This window comes from Peromyscus eremicus, chromosome 8a, assembly GCF_949786415.1.
Source record: "Peromyscus eremicus chromosome 8a, PerEre_H2_v1, whole genome shotgun sequence".
NCBI classification, from domain to species: domain Eukaryota; kingdom Metazoa; phylum Chordata; class Mammalia; order Rodentia; family Cricetidae; genus Peromyscus; species Peromyscus eremicus.
Window position 1 is genome coordinate 49,948,056 of NC_081423.1, and position 16,851 is coordinate 49,964,906.

The 16,851-nt window shown below is 41.3% G+C and overlaps 1 long non-coding RNA gene across 1 annotated transcript; it reads right to left on the bottom strand.

Annotated features, from left to right (window-relative positions):
- Positions 1-9,771: 9,771 nt before the first annotated feature.
- On the bottom strand, positions 9,772-15,155 carry LOC131916117 (uncharacterized). Its single transcript, XR_009380510.1, has 3 exons — positions 14,925-15,155; positions 13,895-13,990; positions 9,772-10,800 (listed from the first exon to the last, which is right to left on the bottom strand). It is a non-coding gene; the product is annotated as an uncharacterized LOC131916117 (long non-coding RNA).
- Positions 15,156-16,851: the final 1,696 nt, after the last annotated feature.

The window sequence follows — 16,851 nt, forward strand, 5'->3', positions numbered from 1 at the left end:
CGAGAATTAAAAGGAACCAAGTAAAAAGCCCAGTAATAGATCCAAGAACACATTAGGCCGTGTGCCATTGGGAAGTTGGCATTCTGAATCAGTAGTTAAAAGGTAGGTTATTCAACACATGGTGTTGGGGGAAATGGGCAAATGATGTGGAAATAAAGAGAAAGAAACTAACGCTTTTCATCTTTCACTTGTCACTGCCAATTCTTGGCAGAGTTTGGTGACTGGGACCTTTCCCAAAGAATCCCTGTTTCCAGGCCTTGACTGCTACCAGAGGTCACTTTCTAGGAACTCTGAAGTAGTCAGCATCAAACCATTGGCCTCAGTAGAGCAGCCACATGACTGCAACATTCAAAAGCCAAGAAGCCTGTGTGCCACACGCCTGTAAGTTTCTGCCTGGGCTGCATGTCTGCATTGGGCAGTGGTGCTGGTTCCAGGACTCTTTCACCTCTTATGGGTTGAGAACATCTCAAAGACCACTATGGAAAGGACGGCCACAGATGGCCACAGTGTCCCAGAGCCCTGTCCCACTGCCTGAACGCTAGGCCATCCTCCTCCAGTGTCTAAATCACTTCCAAATGTCCCCAGTTCTGCAAAGACCTCCCAGGTACTCTGAATTCTTTCTGCATACATGTCCTCCTCATCTAAGAGGGTGCTCAAAGTATTCAACTCTTGTGTCCTTGCCTCACTGGCACCAATTGATCTGAATGAGGCTGTGTCATTAGTGGAGAAATAAAGGACCTGCACAAGACTGTGCCTACCAGGTGGGCTCTGGCAAAGGGATCAGCCTTTCTTCCAGATTTCTTCTCATTAGAGGCCTTATATGTTATACTCCCTCTTCATTTTTACTTTCTCTCTTTCTTTTTGGAACACGTGCTATTCTTTATGACATCGTTGAATTCTTTGGCCAAACTGTGGGAGGATTTTAAAGATCATTCTCGATTTTTTCCCCAGAGGACAAATAACACCTTTACTTTCATTCTCTGGTCTGTGGTACTTCAGATAAATAGTTTTCATGGTTTATCATGGAAGTCTCTGGAGCAAGTGCATTTCTCAAGTGAGACCTAAGTGGGCACAAATGTACCCACCAGCACACTACAGAAGGACAGGTCTGAGGGTTACAATCTACTTGTTTGTGTTCTTCTACAATTCATATGCTGAAATCTAATCCTCATTGTGATAAGTGTTAGGAGGCGGGGCCTTTGGGACATGACTAGGTCATGTGAGTGGAGTGCCTCATGGAATTAGTGACTGTGTAAAAGAGAACTGAGGAGCTTCTCTGCTCTCTCTACCATGTGAGAACACGCTGAAGACACCAACAACAAAGATCAGGCCCCCACCAGACAAAGAATACAACAGTGCCTTGACATTGGGCTCAACAGTCTCCCAAATCGTGAGCATTGCATTGCTTATGCTTTAAATGATCTAGCCTTAGGAATTCCATTACAGAAGCTCAATAGTCTGAGACATGAAGCATATCCCAGCAGACTAGCCCATACTGGAGCATCTTCTTCTTGCTTTCCATGTGGTAGCAGTCTTGGCCCACAAGCCTTTCTCTCTTCTCAGCTACTCAAAATCTCTCTCCATTTGAGCTTCCCGTGTGTGATTCACTAAGATGCAGCCGGATCTTCTGAGCTCTCTAGGGCTGGAAAGCAAAGGTGGTCAAAGGAAACCTTTTCCCACTTGCAGTGCTGAGATCAAACAAGGCAAGAACTCTAACACTGAGTAACATCTCCAACCCTTGCGAAAAAATTTGTATATATATATATATATATATATATATATACAATATGTGTGTGTGTGCATGTATTGCATGTGTATATATTTGTGTGTGTGTGTGTTTATGTAATTTATTTGAGTAGCTTAAAATCGGTAGGCTTGATAGTCCAACCATGACTGTCATCTGATGGAAAGGCCAAGAATCTGGTAGTTGTTCAGTCTCTTAGACTGAGTGTCTCAGCAGTACAAATCTGGTGATGGAGTCTTAGAGGATTCTTAGGCAGCTAATGGTCTTTAGTCTAGTGTGTGATATTTTGTTTGTATTCTGACAAATAAAGCTTGCCTGGAGATTAGAGGTTAGAGCTAGCGACTAGTTAACCATAGAGTCCAGGCTGTGATGGCTCACACCTTTAGTTTATTTATTTATTTATTTATTTATTTATTTATTTATTTATTTATTTATTTATTTATTTATTTATTTATCTATCTATCTATCTATCTATCTATCTATCTATTTATTCATTTATTTATTTATTTATGTAGCTAGAGTTTTCCTGCCTTGCCTACAGTCAGGACAAATCTTTGTCACCCGCCAGTCCCATAGCCGCTCAAACCCAGCCAAGTAAACACAGAGACTTATATTGCTTACAAACTGTATGGCCGTGGCAGGCTTCTTGCTAACTGTTCTTATAGCTTAAATTAATCCATTTCCATAAATCTACCTTGCCACAGTGGCTCATAGCTTACCGGTGTCTTCACATGCTGCTTGTCATGGCAGTGGCTGGCAGTGTCTCTCTGACTCAGCCTTCCACTTCCCAGCTTTATTCTCCTCATCCCGCCTACACTTTCTGCCTAGCCAATGGCCAATCAGTGTTTTATTTATTGACTAATCAGCAACACATTTGCCATACAGAACATCCCACAGCATATTTATTTATTTATTTTCAGAGCTGAGGACCAAACCCAGGGCCTTGTGCTTGCTAGGCAAGCCCTCTACCACTGAGCTAAATCCCCAACCTGGCTCACACCTTTAATCCCAGCACTTGGGAGGCTCACACCTTGGATCCCAGCACTTGAGAGGTGGAGACAGGAATATAAGGTGGCTAGAGACAGGATCTTGGCCCCCAATTCAGTCTGAGGATTCATAGAAGTAAGAAGTCTGAAGTGGCTGCTGCCCTGTTCCTCTGATCTTTCAGTTTTACCCTGATATCTGACTCCTGGTTTTTATTGATAAGATTAATTAGATTTATGCTTCAGTCTACTGTTGGAATCCTGAAGAAGTGGGCTCAGAAACAGCAAAGATGAGTTTACCAGTGAGAGTGAGGGCAAGCAGGAAAAAAAGCAAAAGCGTCATTTTTCCATGTCCAGCTACGTGGGCTGCCACCAGAAGGTGTGGCCCAGATTTAGGGTATTTCTTCCAACCTCAAATGATCCAATCAAGAAAACCTCACAGGTATGCCCAGCTGTTAGGGTTTTTATTGATTCCAGGTATAGTCATATTGACAACCATTTGTCCTATGTTGGGATAAGAGTCCATCATTTCAGGAAGGCATGGCAGCAAGCAGGAGGCATGGCACCAGGAAGTTGAGAGATCATATCTACAACTGCAAACACAAAGCAGAGAGAGGGAACTGGAAGTGGGGGGAGGCTACAAACTTTCAAAGCCTACCCCTGGTGATGTACTTCCCTCACCAAGGCTGCACCATCTCCTCAAACAGTGCAACTAACTGGGACCAAGTCTTCAAATACCCAAGCCCATAGAGGACATTTATCATTCAAACCACCACAAAGAGTGACGGTGCGTAGGTTCTCAAAGACAATTTAGGAGCCGACCTCAGAAACAGCCAACATATTTCCTACCCACATTTCACTGGCCGTAACTCAGTAGCATGCCAAAAGTTAGGGAATGAAATGCAGCTTGTTTCCAGAAGGAGGAGGTGAGCTTATGAGCCTTGAGCTAGACATCTTCTCATTTTGTTAATGCTTTTCTAAATCCATGGCCAATCAGCAATCAATTTTTATCGTTCGGGTAAAAGGACATTTTCATCATAGTTGCTATGTTTTTCTCCACTTTGGGCAGTTGTTCTTAAGTCTTGAGATGTCCGGACATTGTCTGGAGGGCTTGTTCAGTTGCACACTCCTGGACCCACTTCTAGGAGTTTTGATTCAGCTGAGCCAAGTGCACAAGAGGGCACTTGGTTTTAACAAGTGACCGAATCGAATCTGACACAGAGGTTCTACAATTGATAAGTTGAAAAACACTGATTTAGAAGTTCAAGTTATTAAAATAAACCAGATGAAGTTTCTGCAGAGAGAAATTTTTTTATAGATGTTACAGTAGGAACAAGAGGTCAAATCTGGCTTAGAGTCCAGAGAGTTGGAAGTCAAGTGGAGAAAAGACCTTATTTTCCTCTGTGAGAGAGCTCAGTACAGAGCCCACTTGAACTACGGTGATGGTGTTAGAATTTACTTTCAAGTATATCTTCAATCTGAAGCCTACTGCTCTCACATTTCGACATTTTAGATGCCTGGTCTACCTTCCAATCAGTAGTAGTGATACTTCCCCCCAAGAAATGCAGTAAACGATAGTGTACCCTAAAATCTTTGCACCCTAGGTTAATAAAGTGGGGTGCCCTGGCATGAGAGATGTTAGCTAAATACGTGCTTGATTTTACCTTCCTCGTACTTGGTGCTTTCAATGAGAATTCACACTGCTCCAACTTCCAGCAGCGGCTGTTAGAAGTGCTTCGCTGCTTATCTTTAGCTTTGCGAGATTTTTAATCAATACCAATCAGTGTCACAAATGCTAGAAATAGATTCTCATGGCTGAATAATGAGGGCTGAAGAAATGTAGCTGGCTGAGTGTGTAGATCAACGGGAGAGCCCTTGCTTAGCCTGCATGAAATTGTGAGTTCGGTTCCCAGCACCACAAAAAAACAAAACAAAATGAACGTTACATACATGGTACAATAGAAGCAGCTGGTATTTTAGTTAGTGTTTGTTTTTTCAATGCATAAATCAGAAATGGCTCAGGAAAAACCATGGCTCTGGGGAACTTACATTGCCTGGTGTTAGTTGAAAGGTCAATTGAGTTCCACTGAGATATTTTGTTGACTCTGAGATGAGCCTGTTGTACATCGTGGGCAAAGAGTAGGACCCCCCTGAACTCCCCTGACAGGTTACATGAATTGTCTTTGTTCTTTCCTGTTAAATGCTTTTGTCTAAAACCATCTAATAAGAGATCCTGGTTGGATATTTTTTTTCTTTAGACCCTAGTTGTAGTAACTACTTCCAACAACTGGAGGCCACTAAGAGCGGCCTAGAAGAAATGAAAGCTTGTACACGATCACCTTGTTTCAGAAGGGCTCACAACATACGAGCAGAGATCTACTTCAGCAGGAATGGGAGGCATGGGAGACTCTTCCTTTAACCTTCAAAGGTGAATGGGCAAAGATGTTGGCCTTGACTTTGCCTGTCATAGCTGTGTGAGCAGAGCCCTTCAAGAACACAATGTGTGTATAAGAGGGTAGTGAATGAAATAAGGGGAGGAAGAGGGAGTAGAGGCAGATTTTACTCTGTAGATTTAGCAGGGAGCCATGCCATGCTTTTGTATTAGCACTGGAGGCACCCGCTGCAACACGGCCTAATTCAAGCAGCATGAAGGTCATGGCTGAGGAGTGTGCCCAGGTCCAGAGGCACTACATACAAGGCACCTCTTGTTCTAGCGAAGAGGCAAGAATGATCATAGTTAGCTCTTTGGATATGAATAACACTTCTTTGGAGATTTCTCATTCCAGGAGCAGAGGGAACATTGCATGGAACATTAGCTGGATGGATGAGGAAAGGTGAGATTGTATTTCATCATCTTTTGAGTCAGAGGTTTATTGAGTTGTATTTTGGGACACTTATGACTTTATCTGAGATAAATACTGGTAAAATAGGACTGTGTGTATGTGGACTGAAGTAATGCAAGCAAGGCAATTTAGTATCTGATGAGTGTGTGTGTATGTGAATTTGGTAGCTGATAGTGGTGAAAGTTAGGGAGAATTAGGTCTCTGACTGGTCCTTGAAGCTCACTAAGTGGTGACATAGTAATAAAACCAGGCTTCAGATAAAATTCCACTGAATGCTCATGTAGTTAATAAGAAGACACAAATGGTCACAACCTTTCCATGGCTGTTTGCTTTTTCCACATCATGAAGTACCTCTATCAACACTTTGCCTGGGCTCTAAATAAGCCAGTTAGCTCTCCGGGCATCCTTGTTTTCTGTGATAGACATAAACTGCTGAACTTGACTGTTTAATTCACACAGAGGAGTGGGGCTGTAAACGGTTCCCATCTAGTCACAACCCTTCAGTACTACTGAACAAGTCTACTTCAATCAAAACCCATTCGAACGGTCCTCACCCTGATCAGTTGCTTCCTGTCAAGACATTTCATATGCAAATTGGCCAAGCCTGATACATGGGCTTGTGTTCGTTTATTCTCATTTATATTAATCTGGGCATACCATAGGATTTTGAGATAAATCATCCCAAACAACGCATCAGGCAGAAGGAGCAGGAGGCACTGGTCATGCAGTTTCTTTGGTCAGAAAACAGAGAGAGAGATGAACATTAGTACTCTACCTGATCTTTTTATTTATCTTTTTCTATTTTATTCTGTCCAGGATTGCCAGCCCATGGGATAATGCCACCCAGGTTCCAAGTGGGTCTTACCTATCAGTTAAACCTCCCTGTAAACATTTATCAACTCCTAGTGATGTGTCTTCTTGGTTATTATAAATCCAATCAAATTAACAATGAATCTTAAATATCACAAGTCCTCTCCCTAGCAACTTGATACTAAGTCATATCATTGTAATCATTAATATTCCACCCCTTACTCACAAAAGGTCCTGGCCATCTCATGATGCAAAATGCATCTAATTAACCTCCAAGAATCTCCTGTCTTAACAACCCTAACACTGCTCAAAAGTCCAAAGTCTCCTTCAATAGTTAAAGTAAGTTCTTCACTGTGAGCTACATCTCCATAAAAAATAAATTAATTAAATTACATACTGCCAAAACTCAATGGCACAGAGTTAACATTCCCATTCCAAATGGGAGGAAATGGAGGATAGCAAAGAGAGAGTAGACTGAAATAAGACTGAAACCAGGCAAAAAACAAACCCAGCAACTCTGTAGCCAACATCTAGAGCTTGTGGTGGCAGCATCTGTGCTCCAATAAGCTTGGCCATCCATCCCTCTCAAGCTCTACTGCCTACAACACACATGGCCTCTCTCTTGATATGGCTCCTCTTTGCACATGCATCCTTCCTTGACAGACACTTCACAGTCCTGGCATCTCCAGCATTCCAGGAGCTCAGATGCAACATAGGCTTTACTTTCCCAGCTGAATGCAATGATGTCTTGGGACCTCCTTGCAGGGAATTGGATCCTAACTTCAGTGGCTTTCTGGAAACTTGATTCAAGCTTTTATGAGTCTAACCCTCCAATTCTGCATTCATACAAAACCAGATGGATGATAGTACCACGTTCTGCCAACAGCTTGAGATGTAGCCTGGCCCCTTCCACCACAGCCTCAGCAGCCTCTATGTACCTTGACAGGTGTGCCAGAGAATACACTTTCAGAAAGCAGTTGGTTTTGAGCAGGGAACCCTTTCAAAAGCATTCCCCAGTCAATTTCTCTCCTCTGAGTGAGTTTGCATTTCACAAGTTAGAGCCATTAGTGGGTAGCATCTTATCCTCAGGATCTTTCCTATTGTCTTAGTGAAGAGTGGAGATTTCCTTATGGCTCAAATCCATTTAATAATTGAAGTTGCTTCCTCTGTATGAACTTCATCTGCACTTTTAATCTCAACCACCCTCCTTCCCTTGCTACACTGCAAATTTTTCATATTTTTATGGTCTCTCTCCCTGTATAGCTAATGGAGAGCCATAAGTAGAAGCCATGCCACAGTATGAAGAATGTATTATCTGAAAACTTGTTCTACCAAACCAGTACTTTTGAATTTAGCCTCACTCAAACCTTCAAGACAAGGGAACATTCTTCTCCTGAATGCAAATCCTCTAGTCAAGTTCCCCTAAGTCCTAGTTGCCTTCTGAAACCTTGTGAGCCCCTCCACCACTGTCCACATTTCTCCAGGAATTCTGGTCTTTTAAGCTCCTATAAGAATGGCCCACTTAACTCTGCTTTTAGAATTCTGGGGCTTTGCTAACCTGCAGTGCCAGTCTCTTGTGTATTCCTCCCACTTGATCTGTTTACCACAGAAATTTGGCATGCATTTTTCTGTATTAGTTACTTTTCTCATTACTGTGACCAGATATCTAATAAAATCAACTTAAGAAAAGAAGGACTTATTTGGGCTCATATATTAAATGATACGGTCCATCAGGGTGGGCAAGATATATAATAGTAGGAATGTGAAGCATCTGGTAATATGGCTTCTGCAGTAGAAAGAGATACATGCTGGTCTTCTGCTCACTTCTCCTTTCAGCATTTATATTCAGTAAATAAAATTAGAATGGCACTAGCCATGTTTTGTTGGTTGCTTTTTTTTGTTGGTTGCTCTTTGCTCTTTGGTTTTTTTGGGGGGCCCACCACCTAGCTCCCAAATAAATATGGAGGCTTATTCTTAATTATAAATGTTCGGCCTTAGCTTGGCTTGTTGCTAGCCAGCTTTTCTTCTCTTTAAATTATCCTATCTGTCTTTTGCCTCTGGATTTTTACCATTCTTCTTTTTTGTATACCTTTCTGTCTTATTCCATTGCTGGTTGTGTAGCTGGGTGGTTGGTCCCTGATGTCCTCCTCCTTCTCTCTCTTCTAGATCTCTCCTTTCCCAAATTTCTCCCTCTATTAGTTCTTTCTGCCTGCCAGCCCCACCTATCATTTCTTCTGCCTGGCTATTGGCTGTTCAGCTCTTTATAAGACTACCAGATGTTTTAGACAGTCACAGTAACATAGCTTCACATAGTTAAACAAATGCAACATAAGCAAAAGTAACACACCTTAAAATAATATACCCCAGCACCATGTTTAAGATGAGTCTTCCCCATCAGTTAAATCTCTCTGCAAATACTTTCAATAGATAACACGTAGAACTGTGTCTCTTAGTGGTTATAAGTCCAGTCAAGTAGACAATGAAAAGTGATCCTCACAACTGGGTTGATGTGTTCTTTATACCTAAGACCTCCCCAGCCCCATATCACTGGCAAAGAGTAGTAGTCAAGACAGCTGGTCTTGCCTTAAAACAGTCTACTCAGGGTAACTAATGATGTCCTGTGAAAGCCAAAACCTAATCCCAGAGGGAAAATTACAATCTGTATAAAAAGCATAAGCACTTCTCTTAACAGCTTCATTATCACACTGTGATATTGTATGATAGTATTATCACACTGGAAACTTAAATTTCAATGTAAATTTTGGTAGAGGAAGTTAATTTAAATGATGTTTATCATAGTGGTTACCATGTTGCAAGTACATCAGTAATTCATTCCTTTTTATTGTCAAGTAGTATTTTACCTCATGGCTGTATCACATTTTGTTTTTCCAGCTTATTGACATTTGTCTTTGTCTTAGTTAGAGTTTCCATTTCCGTGATAAAATAATACAACCAAAGCAAAAAGAGAAAGGAGTTTCTTTCAGTTAAATTCTCAGGTCACCACTCCATCACTAAAAGTAGTCAGTGGCAGGTTCCTCAAGGCAGGAACTGAAGCAGAAGCCATGGAGGATTGCTGCTTACTGGCTTGCTCCTCCTGGCTTGATCAGTTTGCTTTGTTATACAACCCAGGATCATCCGCCGGGTAGTGGTTCTGCCCCCAGTCAGCTAGGTCCTTCCACATCCACCATTAAGCAAGAAAACACCTCCACCAGGCCAATGAAGGGGGGCAGTTTTCTCAGTTGAATTTCCTTCTTCCTAAATGACTCTAGCTTGTGGTAACTTGGCAAAAACCCCAAAAGCCAGCCTTGATTGCTTTTTGGATAGCATAAATAATGCTGCTATAAACACAATCCTTTAAGTTTCTGTGTGTACATAGCCTTTTCTTTCCCTTAGGCGAATAGATAAGAGTGTAATTGATGTACTTTGGTTAGCTGCTTTTAACTTTTAAGAAAACACAAAATTATATTCTAAGTGATAGACCTTTACAGTCTCATGAGTAGCTGCATTAGGCTTTCAATTTTTCCACAGGCTCTTCACCACTTGTAATAATTAGTCTGTTGGGTTTCCACTGTTGTAATTGTATATATTTGTATTCCATTGTACTTCCAATTGCATTGCCCTAACTGCTTGTGTTCAACTTTTTTATGTATTTACTAGCTCTTCATATATCTTCACTGATACAGTGTCTATTGAATGTTCTCTCCCATCTTTAATTGTACTTCTACCATCTTTTTATTGAGATTGAATATCTTTTAAGAAAAAAATTTTATATTCTCAGTATAAATCCTTTTTTCAGATTTGTACTTAGAAAATAGTTCCTCCTGCTTCACATTTGCTTAGGGGACACATCTTGGATTATTTCCCCCTCATTACTTCTACTCACATTCTCATCTAATTTATAAGAGAAACTTATGAAAGAAAGCATTTAATTGTGGGCTTGCTTACACTTCCAGAGGGTTAGTCCATGTTCATCACAGTGGGAAGCAGACAGGCATGGCACTGGAGCAGTAGCTGAGAGCTTTATACCCTGATCTGAAGACAGCAGGCAGAGGGAGAGAGGCTGGGCCTGGCATGGGCTTTTGAAACCTCAAAGCCCATCCCCAATGATACACACCTCTTCTAACAAGGGCACACTTACTCCAAGAAGGCCACACCTTCTCCAACAAGGATACACCTTCTTCAACAAGGACATACCTCCTCTAAGGAGGCCACACCTCCTAATCCTTCCTAACAGTTCCATTCCCTGGTGACTGAGCATTCATATATAGGAGGCTGTGGGGGTCATTCTCACTCAAACCATTATAATACTAAGGAAACTTATAGTTTGTAGTTCCAGAAGGTTGAGTCTACCATGGCAGGAAAGCATGGCAAACAGCAGGCCTGGTGGCTGGAGCAGGAAGCTGAGGGCTTACACCTTGACCTGTAAGGACAAAGCAGAGAGAGTGAACTTAAAAATGGCATGAATGTTTAAACTCTTAAAGCTTGCCTCCAGTGACACATGTCTTCTAATAAGGTCATACCTCCTACATCTTCCCAAACAGTGCTACCAACTGGAGACCAAATACTGAAATGTCTGAGACTGTGGGGGACATTTCTTACCCAAACTACCACAATGCCCATCCAGTTGTTCTCATTTCTGCTTTCAATCCTGCATACACAGGAGTGTTCCTTTGAAAGCATCTCAGCTGTGGCTACATCTCTGATCTTATTTCCTACCAGTCCTGCTCATGACACTGTGACCACACTGGCCTCTTTCTCCTTCAAACACTGGGGTGTTGTTGTCCCTTGCTGTTCATTTCCTAGCATCCTTTTTTCCCTAAATATCACATGGCCTCTCCTTCATTTCCACCGTTCTGCATTAATTCTGCATTTCAAAGAAGCTTTTCCTGATCACCCCTCTACATAGGCACCCACCCTGTAACACACTGTCACTTTAATTCTGATGCATTTTTTTCATCACAACAACTGTCATTAACTGGCCAAACAGTGTTTAATTGTGCATTATTTTTGTCTGTTTGTTTTTTTCTGTTGCATGATAGTTCAGATATTGTCTCTCTATTTCCTCCTCTATTCCTGACATCTATACCACTGTTTAGACATATAAGGTTTTATGTTTATCTTTTTGAATTTATAAAGTTTAATGTTTATCTTTTTGAATTTTTTAAATTGAAGACCCCAAAAATTTCTACTATAAACTAGTGGCTCTCACTACATACCTAAAAAATTATTTTCTTCTCCTTCTTTAATGGGTGATTTTACTCTCTGACTGCAAATTCAGTAACACTAAAATAAAACATCAATATAGTCCAGTGTCCCGATGCTTTGACCTGTCTATATGTGTATCAATATTTACAAACTCTCCTTCAAACACAACACTGTAGGCTTCTTCACCCAGTTAGAAGTCACCCACAGAACTGCCTAGGTTCCTGGGTCCCTCCCTTGTTATCTGATCTCAGTCGCAGCCTCTGGGCCCTGCAGTGAGAGATGAAGAACTCCCAGGAGGGCTGCTAAATCAGGAGCTGGGCTTCATTATTATGCATGGCTTGTAAAATGTAGGTATGACTTACGAGACTTCTTTTTAGGATGATTAAAAGAAAGAAGCTAATGAGAAGATCACACACTTCATTTGTAGCAAAGATTTCAGGCAGTTTTCGTCTAAGATATTTTCAAGGGAGTCCTGGCGGAGATGAAATAGCTCTCTACAATCTGATGTCGGAGTTAGAAAATGCAAGGGGTCATGTATCTTAAAGAAGAGTGGAGCTGTCTATGAGCCAAAACCTACAAATAGCTCATGTGTTGGGGGGGGGGGGGAGAACATTGAGGCTGGAGGGTGATGAGACCAGTGGTAGGTAGTGGCCAGATTGGTGATGCATCTATAAGAATTTTGGCTATTTCCTGAGAACAATGAGACAGAAGGGGAGTTGTAGGAAAGGATTTTATTTTATGGAACTTGTATTTTGGAAGGATCTTTATAGCTGTAGTGTAGAGGACACTACCGACATGCCAGAGATATCCAGATCAGTCATGAGGGCTACTGTAGAATGACCTCAAATCCACACTCTACAGATAAAATAGACTTTGCAGTCTCAGATTCTGATTCTGTGGTTAGAAACGATGTGAGACAAAAATCTGCTAAGAGAGCATTCTAATTTTCGAAGGTAAGTCAAGCTTCACGAGTCTATTGAAAGTATTGCCCACTCTAAAAGGCTTTCCTCAACCACAGATACAAGGACAGTGAGCCAGGGAGAGAAGCATGTCAAAGGGACCTGTTTGGCTGCCAAAGAGGGCACTGGAACAACCTGGAAATAATGCAATGTATTGTCACCCATGATGTCAGAGCCTGGCCGTGACTCTACTCCAGCACCTCCTTCAGAAATACCATGGCAGCTTACTCTCTTGTGCCAGGCCATAGACCTTGCTTGGACTCTCCTCTCAACCCTGTTTCCCTACAGGCCAGTCTTTCCTGGTATATGCCTGCTGGAATTCTTTGCCTCAAACCTATGTATTGGTGAGTATTTAGCCCACCCAACACCCTGTAAAAGCAGATACATACAAGACAGCAACCATCTGCCAACTCATTCCCCAAACTTCTAACAGCTTCATTCTCTACATTTTGCTCTGTCCAGTGGGTGTCTTCTATCACCCCCAAGCTGTCTCTCCAGGTGATTCCTGGTTGGAATCATCCAATGAGACTATGAGCAGGAGATTGGAAACAGGAGGGCATGGCCACTCTCCCACTCAGCTTTGGCTTTCCTCTGTGGCTGCTGTTCTTACTGTGTGACCCTTACCCTACTGTCCTGTATCCCATGTGTCTCTATGGACACTTTCCTGCCTGTATTCCTTCAGCCAACAGAATGCAATACCTTTCCCCTTTGGCTGGTCTCCACATATCTCCCATTCCTTTTAGGTACACCAAACCCGACCTACTTTTTGGCAGTCATCCCTTCACACATTTCTCTTTGTTTAAAGCAGTTGTAGTGAATTTTCTTTCCTGCTGGGACTTAGATGAAAAGAAACATAATTCCGGTAAATGGGGTGTGTCATTGTGCATAGATTGTGGTACCTCCCACCATGCTGAATATTAGTGATGCCATGGCAGTTACGGGATGCCACTCTCACTCCTGTTGAGACCCACAGGCTTTCTTGTTGTATTCCCTTAAAGATATATTCACATGCATGTGAGTCCACAGTGGTTGGACACCTTCCCTGAGGCTAGTGGAGCTGGCTGTGGTGTGGTTTTTCATAACTTCTTTTTCAAATATCAAGTGCAATCTTCAGTACCATCTCAAATCACCCTCTTATTTTCATCTACCATGTGACCAAAGGTTTAACAACCAGATAGAAACATGGGCAGTTTCATCACACTCCAAACTGTTCAGACAGTTTTCATATATGCATATGTGTGTGTGCATGAACATATATATAATGGCAAATGGATATCTCCCTGCCTGAACAAATGATCAGGCCACTGTTTTTCACTTATATAAACAAGAAGCGGGACATAGGCCCTTTACCTTTTCCACAAGAATATATGAGCTCCAACATTTCAGGAGCCTACAGACTTCAGGACATCATCAGGAGTGACAACCCATGAGATGCTGCTTCTTGCCCTGGTAGAAAAAAGCAGACTCTTTGCATGCTAACTATGAGTTTCACACCATTCGTCCCTAACTATGGCGCATGAAGTTGAAAAGACACAAGCAGAATATATTCTCTACCTCCCTAAACCCACTCTTTCCAGGAGCCTGCTTTCTTGGGTGGAGTTAGCCATATACCCAAGAAACTCACAGACAGGCTGGTGGTATCCAGGATAATAACAGGAGACATTGTTCTTCCAGAAAGATTACGTGGGTCTGATGATTGGCTGATTAGATTTATAACAACTACAACCCCCCTTCGCTTCCTTGTTCAGCAAGTGTCCAGTACCCAGTCTGAAACACTTTCTCCAAACCGCCTCAAAGTGATTGCTTGGAATTTAGTTTGCATAAGGAATCTACACTGGCCTGTTCTGCTTCTCAGTGATATTGTCATTGGCTTGGACTTCAGCAACATTTTCTAACGCTACTACCATACACTTTGACTTGGACAAAGTCTCAGTCTCTTTACCTGCAAATCAAGTTCAGCTGCTAACATCTATTGTGGGTTGAACATGAAATATCCTCCACAAGTCTCTCATATGTTTGATTCTCAAATGGTGAATACAATTTAGGTGGTTTTGGAAACTTTAGAAAGTGGGAGCTAGTCTGAGTAAGAAAGTTACTGGGCTCTGCTTTTTTTTTTTTATTTTACAATATAATTTAATTCTACATATCAGCCATGGATTCCCTTGTTCTCCCCTCTCCCCTCTCCCCTCCCTTCCCCCCAGCCCACCCCCTATTCCCATCTCCTCCAGGGCAAAGGCTCCCCTGAGGATTGAGATCAACCTGGTAGACTCAGTCCAGGCAGGTCCAGTCCCCTCCTCCCAGGCTGAGCCAAGCATCCCTGCATAAGCCCCAGGTTTCAAAAGAGGAGGGTTTATATGGGCCCTGCTTTTAAAGGCTCTACCTGGTCTCTTCCTCTTTTTCTCAGCTTTCTCTTTACTATGAGGCGAACAGTCTTCCCCTCCATATTTCCACTGCCTTGATACTCTTCCAGAGGGTGTGTGGCTAAGCAAACAGGAATGGACCCTCTGAAGTCAAGAGACAAATCTTTCCTTTTCTTCAGTTGCTTTTGTTAGACATTCTGCCAAAGCAATGTAGAATTAACTAATATAACTTCAATTTATAATATGTATTCAACTAATGAAATAAATTCAATTCTCAATAGATTCTCTCTGTCCTTCTAAATTTTTTCCCTTGACATAAAGTAGTTCTGATATAAACTACAGACCTGTGATGTTATATAGTAATGCCAATGTCTCTCAAATATTATATACATGGATATTCAAATGATTTGATGTATTTGTTAATAAATAAAATTAATAGGAGGAAAAACCTAATTACTAAAAAGGAATGAAATATAATGTTATCTGAAGTCATATTTCCTCAGATGATAAGGTTTCATTTAGTATTAAGAAGTTAGTTGAGAAGCTTATTAAAATGATATCTTGAAAAATTTATGCAAGAGACATATATTTATAATTAATCATTTGCTTTAATTTATCATTGTAATTTACGTAATTCTACTACATTTCAATTTAGCAATATAAAATGACAATATAAAAATTTTTATATTTACCATAGGCCCTAGCATATAGGTTTGTACATAGTACTCCTGAGTTGAACTAATAAATGATGAATAAATAAATAAATCACTGTACCCAGTATCCTGTGAATAATAGCTACTGTCTTTTAAAACTTCATTAATAAGCAGTTTCTTTCCCTCCATTTAACCTTTCTCACACCTTGAAAATTTCTCCAAACTAAATTTTCTTCTCGTGGTCCTTCAAATATCTGTGATGATAATTGTAACCTAGCTCATTCAGCCAATAACTTAATGTGATATTAGCTCCTGTATCCAAGAAACCACTGGATGTTTAAGGATAAATACAAAAGATTTCATTTCACCATCATATAAAGTTCAGTATAGATGATCCTAACAATCAGGTGACTTTTCCCTGTCCTATGACAACCAGGAATCTACTATGCTGTGACTTCTATTGTTGTCAACATGCAATTTCCAAGGTTCCATGTCAATAGAAGGACTTTGAATTTGTGATTGAAGTATATTTAAGGTTGCAGTATAGATTCGGTACTCATCATTTTAGCTCACATACCATTGGCAGATGAGCTCACTATATGATGAAACAATCTGCAGATTATAGTATGGTCCTCTTTGTGCATGTAGATGGCAAAAACTTATCCCGTCTCTGTAAAGAAGACTTTAAAAGCAAGAGAAAATAGTAGAAAACATATAAGAATAAGTACCTTTACAATGATGACTTTGGGGTCCACATTGCCAGCTCAGATTTCTCTGCTGAACCTCAAATATCACACACAACTGTGCACTAAGGCTTTCAAACCACCATTGCTCTAACCATCACCCCGTCTTGGGATTCTTTGCAACAATGATTAATTATTCTAATGAGTATGACTTTATTTGTTGGAGATCCTTGTGTATTTTTGAGTACAGCTATACATGCTGTAGTTGATGATTTCCTCCAAAGGTTCAGAGATTGAGACCCTAATTCGCAAAAGAGAGAGAGAGAGAGAGAGAGAGAGAGAGAGAGAGAGAGAGAGAGATTGAGAAGTGGAGGGATCTTGAGCTGATTGGGTCATTAGGAGGTTGAGTGTCATTCTCTCAGGAGTAGCATTTGCTCTCACATGCTGGGGGTTGCTGGGTGGTTATTGTGAGCATGAGCTGCTGGACAATGAGGCTGCCTCCTGTGCTTTGCATTCTGTCCATGCAGATTGTCCTTTTGCTTTCTGCAAGGAGACAAGACAGCATGAGGCTATTACATGAAGTCGTACAGAAGCCTCCAGAACCCCAAGCT